Raw genomic sequence first — 13,643 nt, 5'->3', positions numbered from 1 at the left:
ATGATCAATCAAATTCCCAAGGAAAACCCTGGAGAGGTGGTAAACACACAAACCCATCCCATTTCTGGAAGTAAGTGTCAGTGGGAAGCTCAGCGAGTGTATCAAGGAAAATATGAGGCTCTGCCTGTCTTTTTCTTAATTTTTTCTGTGGATGTCTGGACTGCTGTAAGAGAAAGGACCCTGAAGTAGATGTGGAATGGCTCTGCACAACCTTTCCAAACTTTCATATGCGCTGACTTGCCTAAGATCTCACAGAAGGTTGGTCAGAGCAGATCCTTTCAGGGACGGCATGGTGAGACATGTGTGGATCCTCCAAAGGCACAGGTTTGACTCCTTGCTTCAACAACTTGTTCCCAAGAAACTCTTTCGATCCCCATGTTGGTAAAACCAGGAGAAGGTTTTGTCTTCCCTGCTTCCCAGGGGTACTGTAAGAATTAATGTACAAATGGTGACAATGCTCTGTTGCCCCAGGGGATGCCAGTACATCTGAGATGCTATAAGGAAGAGCACTCTTTGGTATTATCCCTCTAACAGCCTTGGGAGAAGGGAAATGATGTGCTGAGCAGGGCCATAATGCTCCAGCTCCATCTTGACACTTTTTTCTTGGGAGAAATCCACATCATGACTTCTACACTGCAAACATAAGACATAAGAAGTGTCTAGCACAATTCTGGGGCTTTGAAAACTTAATGGATTGTGATAGAGCAGGCAATACTATTGGAACAATTATGTGAAAACTGATGGACTCTTACTTGTATACCTCTCACTTAGGTATTTATCCATTTTAAAAATTTACTCTTTATTTCGTCTCACTATCAGCATTGGTGTCTGCTCACAAGGGTGGTCATTGTGCTTTGTCTAGGTCTCCCTGGACTTTGTTCTGATATCCATCCAGTTCCTAAAGAGACAACTTGACATTCACTCAGGAGTATATCCTGGGTCCGCACCTGGGAAAACAAGGGGAAATAAAGAAAAAAGAGGTTAAAAAAATCATTATGAATGCAGGTCTTGAACCCGGTGCCACAAAGAGATTTGAAGATTTGGTTGAAACAGTGGAATGAAAAAAAAATTAGACAGTTTTGGTTCGAAAAACCTTGTCTAAGAGAAAGGTGCAACCACGAGTGTATGTGTGTGTGTATGTGTGTGTGTTCTCAAGTTTGGGGATTGCAACAGAGGTAGATATAAAACACTGATTTGAGTCCTTTTTATTGTTTCGCCCTGAAATAATTTCAAAGAAATACTTCTTGTAGATGTCTTAGTTAATGATCCATCTCGTATCACATCTGGTTTATGGTCTGATTTTAAAGATATCAGTGTACTATCTGAAAGCCCTTCTGCCTCCTGATACCAGCCGTATGCTATCACCAAAATATATATTGGGAAAGAAATAATCCCCAACAACTCTCTTCTGGGGCAATCTTGACCTCATGTTATAACACAAGAAGAGAGCAATGCCCTGTTGGACCATCTATATCTAGATCTTTTCGACCTTGCTGGTACTGTCTGCCTTCACAGCCTCCCATGGCAGCAAGGTCAACATGTTGCTGTCTGCAGGTGTCTTTCCTGGGCTGTAACTCCAGTTCAGTGTGACAGTTTGGGTTATTTTCCCCTAGATGTAGTACACTGAAGTGCTTCTATCATTTATTTCCCCCCTCATTCCATTTTATGAAGTTCCTTGCATCTGGCACGGCTTTTAAATATCTGAAATAAAAATTGCAGACCTGGAGATTTCACTCTTTGCTTCTTTTTTTCCATATTGTTGCTGAAGGTATTTGTATTAATCCATCCACACATTGAAGATTGGGGCACCCCTTGTATGACCCGGCAGTCACAACCCTGTGACCTCCATCCTGCTCTGCAGTAAGGCATGGGCGAGCCATAGACGCAAATAGGGATAGGGATGAGAGCCTCCAGGGACAGGCCTGACCAGCAAAAATAAAAGACACAAAGCTTGGGATTTAGATCTTAATAGAGACCATCACTTCTCCAACAGCTGCTCTGTCAGTGATTCAGATACTGAGGAAAAAAGAGGCTAAAGACCTTGTTATTGGCACCGATGCCTAGGAGTTAGCCTCCCTCCATAAACAGGAGGATCTTTAGCCTTAAAAAAGGTCCAGCAAAACAAAAATGACCTGACCTTGGTCACTAACAGGGAGATGTGATTTTGTCCTCAGCTTAGACACTGAGTCTTGAATCAAGAGTGTGAAGGGAAATTAAAATGAAACTTCGGCTTCCAGTGCAGTTGTGGGATCGTGCTAGAAGTGAGCATAGCCCAATGACACAAGAGTGGCACAAATGCTTATACAGCCAAAAAAAATTCTCACTGCCTGACAATATATTTAAAGTATCTGTAATTATTTACACCAGACACAGAAAATCCAGAGCTGGACCCAAGCTAGTGCCATGAGGAGGGTTCCCAACTCAAGAAAATTGAGCTTGTGCTCACAGGCTTCACGTCCTCTTCTAGTCAAGCTCATTGTATGTCAATATTTAGAGTAAACTGTTTTGTGTAATGGGCCTCAATAGGACTGATCACAATTTTCTGAGAAGTGGATTTTCATTGGAAAATAAAGATATATCTGAAACAACATTTGTTACAAGGACTTACGATTTTATGGATTATTTTTAAGCTTTTCTCCTCACACTTCCCTATCTGATATGGCCTCAGAAATGTCCTTGTTTATGCAAGGTGGAGTGTTTCAACTAGAAAAGTTCAAAGACCCTCAAAATTATTCAATAATTTGGTTATTATTAACCTGTGACAACTTTCTTTGCGTGGGAGACATCAAGTTCTACTGCATGATAAATTGTCCCTTTGACTAAACCTCATCGCCAGCCAGATTTTGCCTATATTGTGACTCGAGTCACTCCTGCTTTAAAAAAAAAAAAAAAATCTTTAAAAAGTCTTAAAAGTCCAGCCTGCTGAAGAGTGACAATAATTGTAAATCTCAGCATTTTTTATGAAGTTTGAAAACCGTTCACATCACTTACAGGGAAAATACTACTTCTAACAAGAAGTATACCAGAATAATACTCCCTACCATTCTTTCAGGAGTAGAAAGAATTTTTGCTGTTTCTACAGCAAAAGAATCTAACAGTCTGTACTGTATTGTTTTTGTTTTTCATCTGTGGAAGATCTGTAAAAGGAAATACCTGAGTTTCTTTCCATTCAGAGAAGTCAAAGGGACAGAAAATCACATTACAGAGACAGGGCGGTGCTATAAATGGTGCCCCTGGTTCAGCAGCTGAGTGAATGCACTCAGCACATACAGGATTTGGCACGTACGGATGCCACCTGCAAGGTTTCCCCCATGTCACAGCTATGTGCATTTGGTCCACAGCCAGGAGGCCTCTCCCCTGCCTTTTGGGTGATCCCCTTGTTCATTTTTTGGAAGAGCCAAGGACTCTAAACTGCAGTGAGGTGGCGACATCTGGAGGAGAGGCACCCATGAAATCCCCCCCTCAACACCCCATCGGTTTATTCATTTATTATCAGTTTATTCATTCACTTATTCATTTACTTATTCATCAGATAAATGAGAACAGGAGTCATGGAAGGACCTGCACTTAGTTTTTTGGTACAGAGTTAGGAACAGTGCTAGCACCCTAAAGGACCTTGCACTCCTTGGTTCATCAGATTCTTCTGCCTTCTGTCTGTGGCTCTGATTCCCAGGCAATGTCAGGCTTAGGGCATCCCCAGGGCTCTTTAGGGCTGCGATGACCAGCTGTGGGATGGTCTGAGCCCAGGAGCTGTCTATTTTCCCCTCTGTCCCCATCCCCTGAGACACTTGTGGATGCTGCCATGCAAGCTGTGGGCAGAAAGGGGATCTTCCAGAGCTGGGTGGTCAGACCAAACAGCCTGTGTCAGGTAGATTAAGTTCCTAGCACTTTCAGGCCAGCAACATTGCAGAAGATCACGTGCAATCCCATCACCCACGAATCCATGGAAATTACCTTTTTGAGACATTTAATATACCAGATACCCTTAGGTGATCTTCCTCACTGTCTAAATATCTACCTGAGCCTCTGAAGATGCTAGCCCAGCACTGTGTTCAGATATCACCTCTCAGCTGATGTCCAAAGCATCAGGAACACCTGAGTTCATTGCAGGTGTGAGCTCAAGGCTGCCTTGTTAGGTGAGTCTCTCGCACTTGTGTTCTCACAGACTTTTTTGGTCAGCGCCCTCCTCTGTGTGCAAGAGGCAGAACCATGGGGCTTTGCTTCCTGCTAAATGCCTGATCCTGGCACAGGAGTAGCAGCCTGGACCTGCTGTGGGACAGTGCACCCCTGGTGTGGATATAACTGGAGAAATTACTTTTTTTCACCCCCCTCCTTTTTCCTTGCCTTGCTTCATTGTCTCTTTTCATTATGCGCTCTATTTATGTCTTTTAAAATTCACCTTCAAAAATCCCTTAGAAGAGTTCAACTACTTTTAATCAACTATAACTCATATAAGGTCATTCCCATAACTTCGAATATCCTTTTTTTCCAGCCCTCCATCCCCTCTGCCCCCCTGACCAACAAATGGATGGGGAAAGGAAGAGAGTAAGTAGAGAGTTAAAGATCCTGATGACTAGTCCTGACAGCTTGGTTTTGTTTCCCTACAGCCAGGTGTTTCAACAGAATCAATAAAAAACATTAAAATAATGAAGCAAGTCCAGTGAGACCCACCAAGGCCGTGGGGGATTTGGGTACTTGAGATGCAAGGAGAGGTGGAAGAATTGGGTTTATTCAACCTGAGGAAGAATATGCAAAGACGTCTTACCCCAGCCTTCAACCACCTGTCAGCAGGATATAGATTAGATGGACCTAGACTTTTCTCAGAGTGCACAGTGATAAGATGGGAGGTAAAACCCACAAATACCAACAAGAGAACGTGTTGCCATAGGGTGCCAGGCTTGTAGAAGTCCTCATCTAGAGTCAGATGCACTTGCCCTTCTGGAGGAGGATTAGGACCAGGACAAGTGGTACCCAGACATAAAACCACAGCTGGGATGTCCACTAATCCTGTCTCCTATGTAAACCTAGGATGAGGAAAGGCTAAAGCTGTCCAGATACTTCCCAACACTGGCCCATCAAGGAGAGACCACTCTGCCCTGGCACATTTACTGCCCTTCGCCAGGGCTGTGGGGTAGGGAGTGGGAGGGCAAAAACAATCGCCCAGGAGATGCTCACCTCACAGAGGTGGGACATCCTGACCCCGGTGTGATTTGAACACACAGCCTTCTGATCTGGAGTCAGACGCGCTACCATTGCGCCACGAGGTCGGGGCTAGGAGATATTCCAACCATGTGTCATCCTGGACTTTATGGCCATGGGCCATTCTTTGAGAGAAGGGGGCTTTTGGTCAACCTGATAGAGTGGGACTATCTTTGCCAGTAGCCTTGCTAAGCCTGCAAAGTGGGCTCTAAATGAGGTTACTTCAGAGGAGGAAGGCCAAAACACAACCATTATCCAGAACAGCCCTGCAGGGCCTCTCCCAGGAGTAACAGGCTCCTGAGCGTGGTGTCTCCAGAGGAGCAGGAGGGATGGTGGCCCACCACCTCCCTGGGGAGAGAGAACCCATTCACCTGGCAGATGCACAAGCACCCACCTCAAGCCCTGTGGCAGGAGGGACCCTCATGCCTTTTGCACAGCATGGCTGGGGTCACCTTCCCCACAGCAGGAGGATGGAGTGTGCTTTGAGCTCAGCTGTCACCATGTCGTGGTTTGAACTCAGCTATCAGCCAAACACCACGCGGGTGCTCGCTCACCCTCCCCTCACCCAGGGGATGGAGGAGAGAATTGGAGAGAGAATTGGAGGGTTAAAGGGACACTCATAGGTTGAGATAAAAATAGTTTTGTAATAAAATAAAACAATAATAGAAAGTACAAACGGATAATGTACAATGTGATTGCTCACCACACCCTGACTGATACCCAGCCTATTCCCAGGTAGATCTTGCAGTCGCAGTCCTGGAAGCAAGAAAGAACCCACCTCCTTTCCAACTGCCCCTCCCTTATGTACTGAGCATGATGTTACATGATATGGAATATTCCATCGGCTAATTTTGAACTGGTTCTCTGTTTATGCCCCCTCGCAGCTTCTTGTACACCTACAAATGGACAGGACATGGGGAGACCTTGATCTCTTAGCAACAACCATAAACATCAGTGTACTATCAGCATCCTTCTCATACCAGATCCCATACTGAACCCAAAACATAGCACCATTCTAGCTACTAAGAAAAATTAACTCTATGCCAGACGAAACCAGGACACTCCACATAACCTAGACCGAATGTTGTTCACTCTACACCTCTGACCCGACCCTCCCGGGGCTTTCACCCTCCAGATGGGTCACTGCGCTGTGGGCACAACTTGGCTGGTGTCTCCTCAAGGGGTGGCCCTGTCTTCTCTGCATCCCGTAGCCCTTCCCTTGGGGTGGCTCAGATGCCCTGGGGTGCTCCCCACAGGGAGGACATCCCCACCGGCCACCTGCATCCTTCCACCCTGACCTCGTGGCGCAAGGGCAGCGCGTCTGACTCCAGATCAGAAGGTTGTGTGTTCAAATCACACCGGGGTCAGCCTTGGGGCAACCCCTGGCCACCCTCTGTATTGTCTCTGGTTTTCTGGGGGCTGCCTCTGAAAGGCATTGGCCAACTAGGGTGGGGTACCTCAGGAAGAGCTGAGGGGGGAAATGTGATGTCCAGAGCTTTCCTTTCAGGCAGGCTGTGCTTGTTGAAGGTTATGGAGGATAATATGGGGGTGTGTTGTGGTTGTTTTCTACAGGTGGCCTCCTGGGGGACGGTCGGACTTGCCTGCAGGCAATAGTTGCCTGGGAGGGTAACATGGGGTGGTACACTCAGTCGGTCCAGGGGGTTTCTGGACGGGGCCAAGGACAATCCTTTGGTGAAGGATTTTGGAAATACAGACAAGTTTTTGATTAACAACAGGAGAAGCTTTTTAAAAAATACTAAGAAGGAATATCTGGGGAGCTCTAATCTGGTCACTCTCGCCTCAGAGCTCAGATGAAGGCTGTGGAATAAACACTCCTGAAAGCCATGCCCAAATGAAGGAAGGGTGGTGACGACTGGAAACGGTGACCATGGATTTATGCAGGGCAGAACACTCTTGGCCAGCGTGATAGGTTTCTTTGAAGAGATGACTTCCTCAGGGGTCAAAAAGACACCAAGGAACATCATTTATCTTGATTGTGATTCGACCTCTGATGGGGTCTCCCAGACTGGGCACAGGACACAGACAGAGCGCCTGAGCTGAATCCCAGGGCAGAGTGAAGTGTCTGGACCGGGGGCTGAGGGGTTGTGGCCAACGGCCGGCAGTCCAGCCGGCGTCCCGCACCCCCTGGTGTGGCGCTGGGTGTTGCCTGGTGTCTCTGTGACGGGCGCAGAGGATGTTCTGCAGGACAAGGGACACGGTCAGCCTTCCGGGGCTACGGGGCCGTGAGGGGCTGGGGCCAGTGGCGCAATGGACAACGCGCCTGACTACGGATCAGGAGATTGCAGGTTCGACTCCTGCCTGGCTCGACGCTTTTAGCCTGGAGGCTGCTTCTCCTGCCCTCTGCAAGGGCCTTCCTTCTCCTGCCCCTCATCTGTCCTCAGGGCCTTCTGCAGGGCAAAAGTGCTGGGCTGTGTCCTCTTGCCCTTCGGTAAGAAATAAAGAGTTCCTGCAGATATTATGGTGGAGCTGGTGCAGGTCGGGAAACCGTTTCTTCAGACCTTATGGTGGAGCTGGGCAGGCCAAAGGGGGCAGAGCTGGGGGCCACACCACAGCAAATCCCACAGCAAAATGAAGATGCCTTCTGGGCTGCCACCCTGTAGGCTGGAGAAACCAGCACTCAGTCTCTTTTAGCACATCATGTTCTCTGGTCCCCAACAACTTTTCAGGCTCACATGGGTCTTGCTGCTGTTTGTCAGTGCCTTACATCGATGAGCCCCATGGAAAGCACGGACAGGCCGCCTGCCTGCAGGACTGTCCCAAGCCCAGCCTCAGTGTGATTCAGACACCCAGCTTTGTGATCCAGATGCAGACCTTGTGCCACAGGGTCAGGGTGGAGGGACATTACACCCAGGCAACTCAGACCCCTCACTTCTATGACGTTACAACCTTATTTTAGAAATTAGGATTGCTCAGGTGAATACATGGTATATCAGACAGGCATTCACAAAAGTATGTCTGACAGCAGGCTTTAAAAAGCATTAACTAAGGGAAAAGCTGAAAGAGGTGTCAAAAAGTATAGAAAAGGACAATTCTATACTTGCTCCATGTTGTCAGTGTCTTGTTTGTACTGAGGAGCTCAGTCTTGGACACAGCGCCCCAGTGATGGTCTCAGAACTGCTGGATGATGGCCAGTAATCCCTCCTCTTGAGCTGGTGGCTATGTCCTTACTAGGACAACCCAGCATGCAGTTGGTAGGGTGTTGTTTGCTGTTGCTGAACTTCCTTCACCCTGTCCAGGTGACTCTGAATGACAGCCATCCCTGCCAGCATCAGCTGCTCTCCCCCCGCACTGGCATCATCCATGAACTCACATGGGATTCATCCAGTCCCATTACTGAGCATGACAACGAAGATATTCAACAGTATCGGTGTCAGCACTGTCCCCTGAGGAACACTAGGAGTAATTAACCACCATTTGCACATCTAGCTCCTGACCACAACCCTTGAAGCCCAATTCCCAGATCCTTTTCCACCCATCCCTCACCCACAGTTACAAGTGAGGGTTCAGGTAGCTTTCCACCCATGGTGCTCAGGAGAACAGACTGCAGATCTGCACAGGGCTTATGAAGAAAACGCACACTGAGAGACCTCAGGAGCAGTCTTGCTGCCCAGCAATCTACAAAGTCAGCAGCCCAGGCCAAAAAGGACTTGAGCGGTGGTGGCTCTCGAAGCAGCCTTGATGCACTGTGTTGCAAAATGATGTTCCTGTTATGCCGATGCCAGAGAGACGGACAAAAAGCTTAGACAGGGAAGGACCTAGCTGTCCCTTGTCACCTCCACAACAGCCAGGCAGTTTCAGGGTAAGCCAGGCAGGAGTTGAACCTGCAGTCTCCTGATCCATAGTCAGGCACGTTGTCCATTGCGCCACTGGCCCCAGCCTCTAGTCCCACCTGGTGCCCCCACCGTGCTTTCTGTACCACCCACATCTGTTGGTGGTCAAAGAGAGGTGGCAAGACCTCACCCAGCTTCCTCCTGCCCCATCCATGACAGCCTTTCCCTACTTACCTATTGGGGAGAGGTCAGTATTGGTCCCACTGGTCCCACCTCCCAGAAGAAGTGGTGCCCGTGTTGTGTCCCCCCTCAAGGAGACCAGGCAGCAAGGGCTGATGGTGGCCTCCAGCCCCTCAGCTGCTCTGGTGGGTTGGAGGACACATCTTGCCTGCCCCATGGGATGTGGAGATACAGTTCCCAGCCAATGCAGGGCTTGAAGCAGCCCAGGGCTCTCTGGAGCCGTGGTGAACAGTCATGGGTGGACCTCAGCCCAAGGCCAACTGTATTGTCCTCCACTGACTGATGGCAGAGGGCAGAGCAGGTGAATTGTGGGTAGTGAGATCTTTTCTTGATGGCCGTTTGGTCTGGGCTAGCCTGTGCATGGTTATCTTTGACTTTCCTCGTCCAAGCTGCATGCAGGATGAAGGTACCGCAAAGGTGGTGACAAGTCCATGAGCCTGCCAACATGGGATGGAGCAACAAAAGAACAAACAAGCAGGAATTTCCCATGGAATAACAGAGTGATTCAGGTTGGAAACGAGATGTGAAGGGCTCTAGTCCAAATTTCTTATCAATTTATGGCATTCAGATCAGTGCCTTGCCTGCTTGAACTCTGAGTAACGCCAAAACGGAGAGTCTACAGCCTCTCTGGGCCCCTCTCTCAGTAATTTACCACCCTCACAGTGATTTTTTTTTTTTTTTTTTCCAGTACATTCAGTCAGATCTTCTCCTGATGTGAGGGAAGATTTTACCGTTCAGGAAACCCAGCAAGAAGGGAGAAACTCTAGGCAAAGGCAGGCCACCATGGAGAAAGGGGTCTCCCCTGTCCCCATCAGTACTACGGCCAGGATGTGGGCAGGAAAATGTCGAGCCAGGCAGGAGTCGAACCTGCAGTCTCCTGATCCGTAGTCAGGCGCGTTGATCCATTGCGCCACTGGCCCCATCTCTCCTGGAGCTCTGGGGGCTTCCCATCGCTGGGTGGGATTCGTGAGGGGAGCGGAGGAGGCTGCCAGAGGTCCTAGTTAAGTAGAGGAAAAAATTAGATTTTATGAGATCCCTGGAAGCCAAGTAATCAGAGCACAAAAGTCTTTGACATTAGGTCATTTTGTTGGTCGAGCTTTGAATGTCTCCAAGGATGGGAAGTCCAAAACCTCTCTGGGACCAATGTGTGACCTCTGATGTGTGAAATTTTTTTCCTATCATCTTAATAGAGTTTTTCCTTGCTGTAATCTGTTGTTGAGCTCTATCCTTTATGTCCACAAGAAAAGCCTGGCTCCACTTTCTCTGTAGCACACATAGCATAAAACAATATTATAATACTTCCTTGACCTCTTCTTCTCCATATTATAGAAACCTAGTTCTCTAGGCCACTCCTCATTGGCCACTCCATCACTTGCTCCTCTGGATGACCATCTCTGAGACTTAACACAGCCTGTAATTGTCTTTCTCGTCCAGGAGATTCCAGAACTAGATACACACTCCAGATGTGGTCCCACAAGTGTCAAACGGGGTGGTAACGACTCCCCCAATCTGATGGCTAGAATTAGTTGCTGACACAAGAAAACCAGACCTCAGATGGAGCTGAGATTGGTAGGGATGTGAAAGGTCAACAAAATGGCTTTTAGAATCACATTGGCCGAAAAAGAAAATTAAAAGTAAGTGTGGGAACACTTCTGAGTGGGGGAAATAGCAACGGACATGAAGCAGGCTGAGGTACTCACAATGCCTTCTCTGCCTCTGCCCTTATTGATGAGCTCTGCTCTCAGCTTTACATCCTTCTGCCTTCTGACAGAGCCAATGGCAGCGGATTATTCATGGCAGAGGATGATCAAGCCAGGAATCACTTGAGCAAAATGGACACATGAAGGACACAAAAGTAGTTGCAGACTGCCAGCATAGATTTACTTACCTGACCTACCCAACTGCCTGACTTGCTGGAACCTGGGAAAGAAACATTTGTTTATCTTGACTTTTAAACAGGCTCTCTGAGTCTTCTTGTGTCCAGAATGAAAAGATATGGACTGAATGAGCGGCTAAGAAGTTGGGTGAAATCCCAGCTGGACCACCAGGCCCAGTTTTGGAATCAGCTTTTGGAAATGTAGCAGCTGTCCTGTTACTAATGGAGTTTGCAGGTGTTGATACTGGTACTGATACTCATAAATGTCTTCATTAACAACCCGCATGATGGGGTGAGGTGCACACTCGGCAAGTTTCTGGACAACATCAAATTAGGAGCAGAGGCTGATATGCTGGAGGGAAGGTTTGCTTTCAGAAGGGTCTTGTGAGGCAGAAGAAATGGGCTGAGTGTAACCTCATGAACCTTAGAGAGGACAAAAGGAAAGTCCTGCCACGTGTGGAGGAAATGGGGAACCTTTACCCTGGTGTGATTCAACCATACAACCCCTTGATCTGGAGTCAGACATGCTGCCCTTGCGCTACCAGGTCGATACGGAGGGATGCAGGCCCTGGGCATGGACCCAGCCTGGGGGGCGGGGATGCGCTCCCATGGGGACCACTCCAGAGCTGACCACTCCACCTCCCAGGAGACGCAGGGCTGACCCAGGCCCTGATAAGCTGGGCACTGCAGCTGAGCCTCCTGCAAGGCACATGAGATGTGTCCCCCTCCTCTGTTATTAACCCTGGCAGCCACTGGGCACCTTTTGCACCAACTGAAAACTTACCTGCTGAGCCCCCATTCCCATGCCTTGGTTGCAGCTCCCTACCTTTTGCACTGTCCCTCTCTATCCTTCTCTCCTGCCCATCTTCATCGATGACAGAAAATTCAGGAAAATACTTTTTCCTCATATTTGACAGAACCTCCCGTTTCAATTTATACTTTTCGTCTGTCATCCTTTCGGTCATGAAAAGCTGTGACGAACCTGGCTGGATGACCTCATAGGTACTGGAAGTTGGTTATCAGGTTCTCATTGAAACCTCCTCTTCCCCAGGCCAAATAAACCCAGTTCCCATGGCTTCTCCTCATGCGGTGAGTATGAGGAGAAGCCATAGGACCAACATCAGATCATTTTGGTGGCCCTCCACTGGGCTTATTCCAGTTTACCAATGTCCTTATGCTGCGGGCCCCAAAGCTCTGTGCAGTATTCCCGGTGTGGAACATGAGGAAATATTGGGAATAAAGGGATGTCAGTACTGAATAAAGAGTGAAGAAAGGTGCCCAGCTCCACCATAAGATCTGTAGGAACTCTTTATTTCTTACTGAAGGGCAAGAGGACACAGCCCAGCTCTTTTGCCCTGCAGAAGGCCCTGAGGACGGATGAGGGGCAGGAGAAGGAAGGCCCTCGCAGAGGGCAGGAGAAGCAGCCTCCAGGCTAAAAGCGTCGAGCCAGGCAGGAGTCGAACCTGCAATCTCCTGATCCGTAGTCAGGCGCGTTGTCCATTGCGCCACTGGCCCCAGCCCCTCACGGCCCCGTAGCCCCGGAAGGCTGACCGTGTCCCTTGTCCTGCAGAACATCCTCTGCGCCCGTCACAGAGACACCAGGCAACACCCAGCGCCACACCAGGGGGTGCGGGACGCCGGCTGGACTGCCGGCCGTTGGCCACAACCCCTCAGCCCCCGGTCCAGACACTTCACTCTGCCCTGGGATTCAGCTCAGGCGCTCTGTCTGTGTCCTGTGCCCAGTCTGGGAGACCCCGTCAGAGGTCGAATCACAATCAAGATAAATGATGTTCCTTGGTGTCTTTTTGACCCCTGAGGAAGTCATCTCTTCAAAGAAACCTATCACGCTGGCCAAGAGTGTTCTGCCCTGCATAAATCCATGGTCACCGTTTCCAGCCGTCACCACCCTTCCTTCATTTGGGCATGGCTTTCAGGAGTGTTTATTCCACAGCCTTCATCTGAGCTCTGAGGCGAGAGTGACCAGATTAGAGCTCCCCAGATATTCCTTCTTAGTATTTTTTAAAAAGCTTCTCCTGTTGTTAATCAAAAACTTGTCTGTATTTCCAAAATCCTTCACCAAAGGATTGTCCTTGGCCCCGTCCAGAAACCCCCTGGACCGACTGAGTGTACCACCCCATGTTACCCTCCCAGGCAACTATTGCCTGCAGGCAAGTCCGACCGTCCCCCAGGAGGCCACCTGTAGAAAACAACCACAACACACCCCCATATTGGCCTCCATAACCTTCAACAAGCACAGCCTGCCTGAAAGGAAAGCTCTGGACATCACATTTCCCCCCTCAGCTCTTCCTGAGGTACCCCACCCTAGTTGGCCAATGCCTTTCAGAGGCAGCCCCCAGAAAACCAGAGACAATACAGAGGGTGGCCAGGGGTTGCCCCAAGGCTGACCCCGGTGTGATTTGAACACACAACCTTCTGATCTGGAGTCAGACGCGCTGCCCTTGCGCCACGAGGTCAGGGTGGAAGGATGCAGGTGGCCGGTGGGGATGTCCTCCCTGTGGGGAGCACCCCAGGGGTGG

General features: G+C 48.9%; 7 non-coding genes across 7 annotated transcripts; 2 read left to right on the top strand and 5 right to left on the bottom strand.

The window, feature by feature from the left end:
- Positions 1-5,195: 5,195 nt before the first annotated feature.
- Positions 5,196-5,267, bottom strand: TRNAW-CCA (transfer RNA tryptophan (anticodon CCA)). Its single transcript has one exon. It is a non-coding gene; the product is annotated as a tRNA-Trp (tRNA).
- A 1,227-nt stretch (positions 5,268-6,494) lies between these two features.
- On the top strand, positions 6,495-6,566 carry TRNAW-CCA (transfer RNA tryptophan (anticodon CCA)). The gene has a single exon. It is a non-coding gene; the product is annotated as a tRNA-Trp (tRNA).
- An 887-nt stretch (positions 6,567-7,453) lies between these two features.
- TRNAR-ACG (transfer RNA arginine (anticodon ACG)) lies at positions 7,454-7,526 on the top strand. The gene has a single exon. It is a non-coding gene; the product is annotated as a tRNA-Arg (tRNA).
- Positions 7,527-9,020: 1,494 nt separating this feature from the next.
- Positions 9,021-9,093, bottom strand: TRNAH-AUG (transfer RNA histidin (anticodon AUG)). Its single transcript has one exon. It is a non-coding gene; the product is annotated as a tRNA-His (tRNA).
- Positions 9,094-10,076: 983 nt separating this feature from the next.
- On the bottom strand, positions 10,077-10,150 carry TRNAR-ACG (transfer RNA arginine (anticodon ACG)). The gene has a single exon. It is a non-coding gene; the product is annotated as a tRNA-Arg (tRNA).
- Positions 10,151-12,548: 2,398 nt separating this feature from the next.
- Positions 12,549-12,621, bottom strand: TRNAR-ACG (transfer RNA arginine (anticodon ACG)). Its single transcript has one exon. It is a non-coding gene; the product is annotated as a tRNA-Arg (tRNA).
- Positions 12,622-13,508: 887 nt separating this feature from the next.
- Positions 13,509-13,580, bottom strand: TRNAW-CCA (transfer RNA tryptophan (anticodon CCA)). The gene has a single exon. It is a non-coding gene; the product is annotated as a tRNA-Trp (tRNA).
- Positions 13,581-13,643: the final 63 nt, after the last annotated feature.

This window comes from Athene noctua, chromosome 1, assembly GCF_965140245.1.
Source record: "Athene noctua chromosome 1, bAthNoc1.hap1.1, whole genome shotgun sequence".
In the NCBI taxonomy this organism is placed as follows: Eukaryota; Metazoa; Chordata; class Aves; order Strigiformes; family Strigidae; genus Athene; species Athene noctua.
Note: the sequence above shows the minus strand (reverse complement) of the source record. Positions and strands in the feature narration are given on the sequence as shown.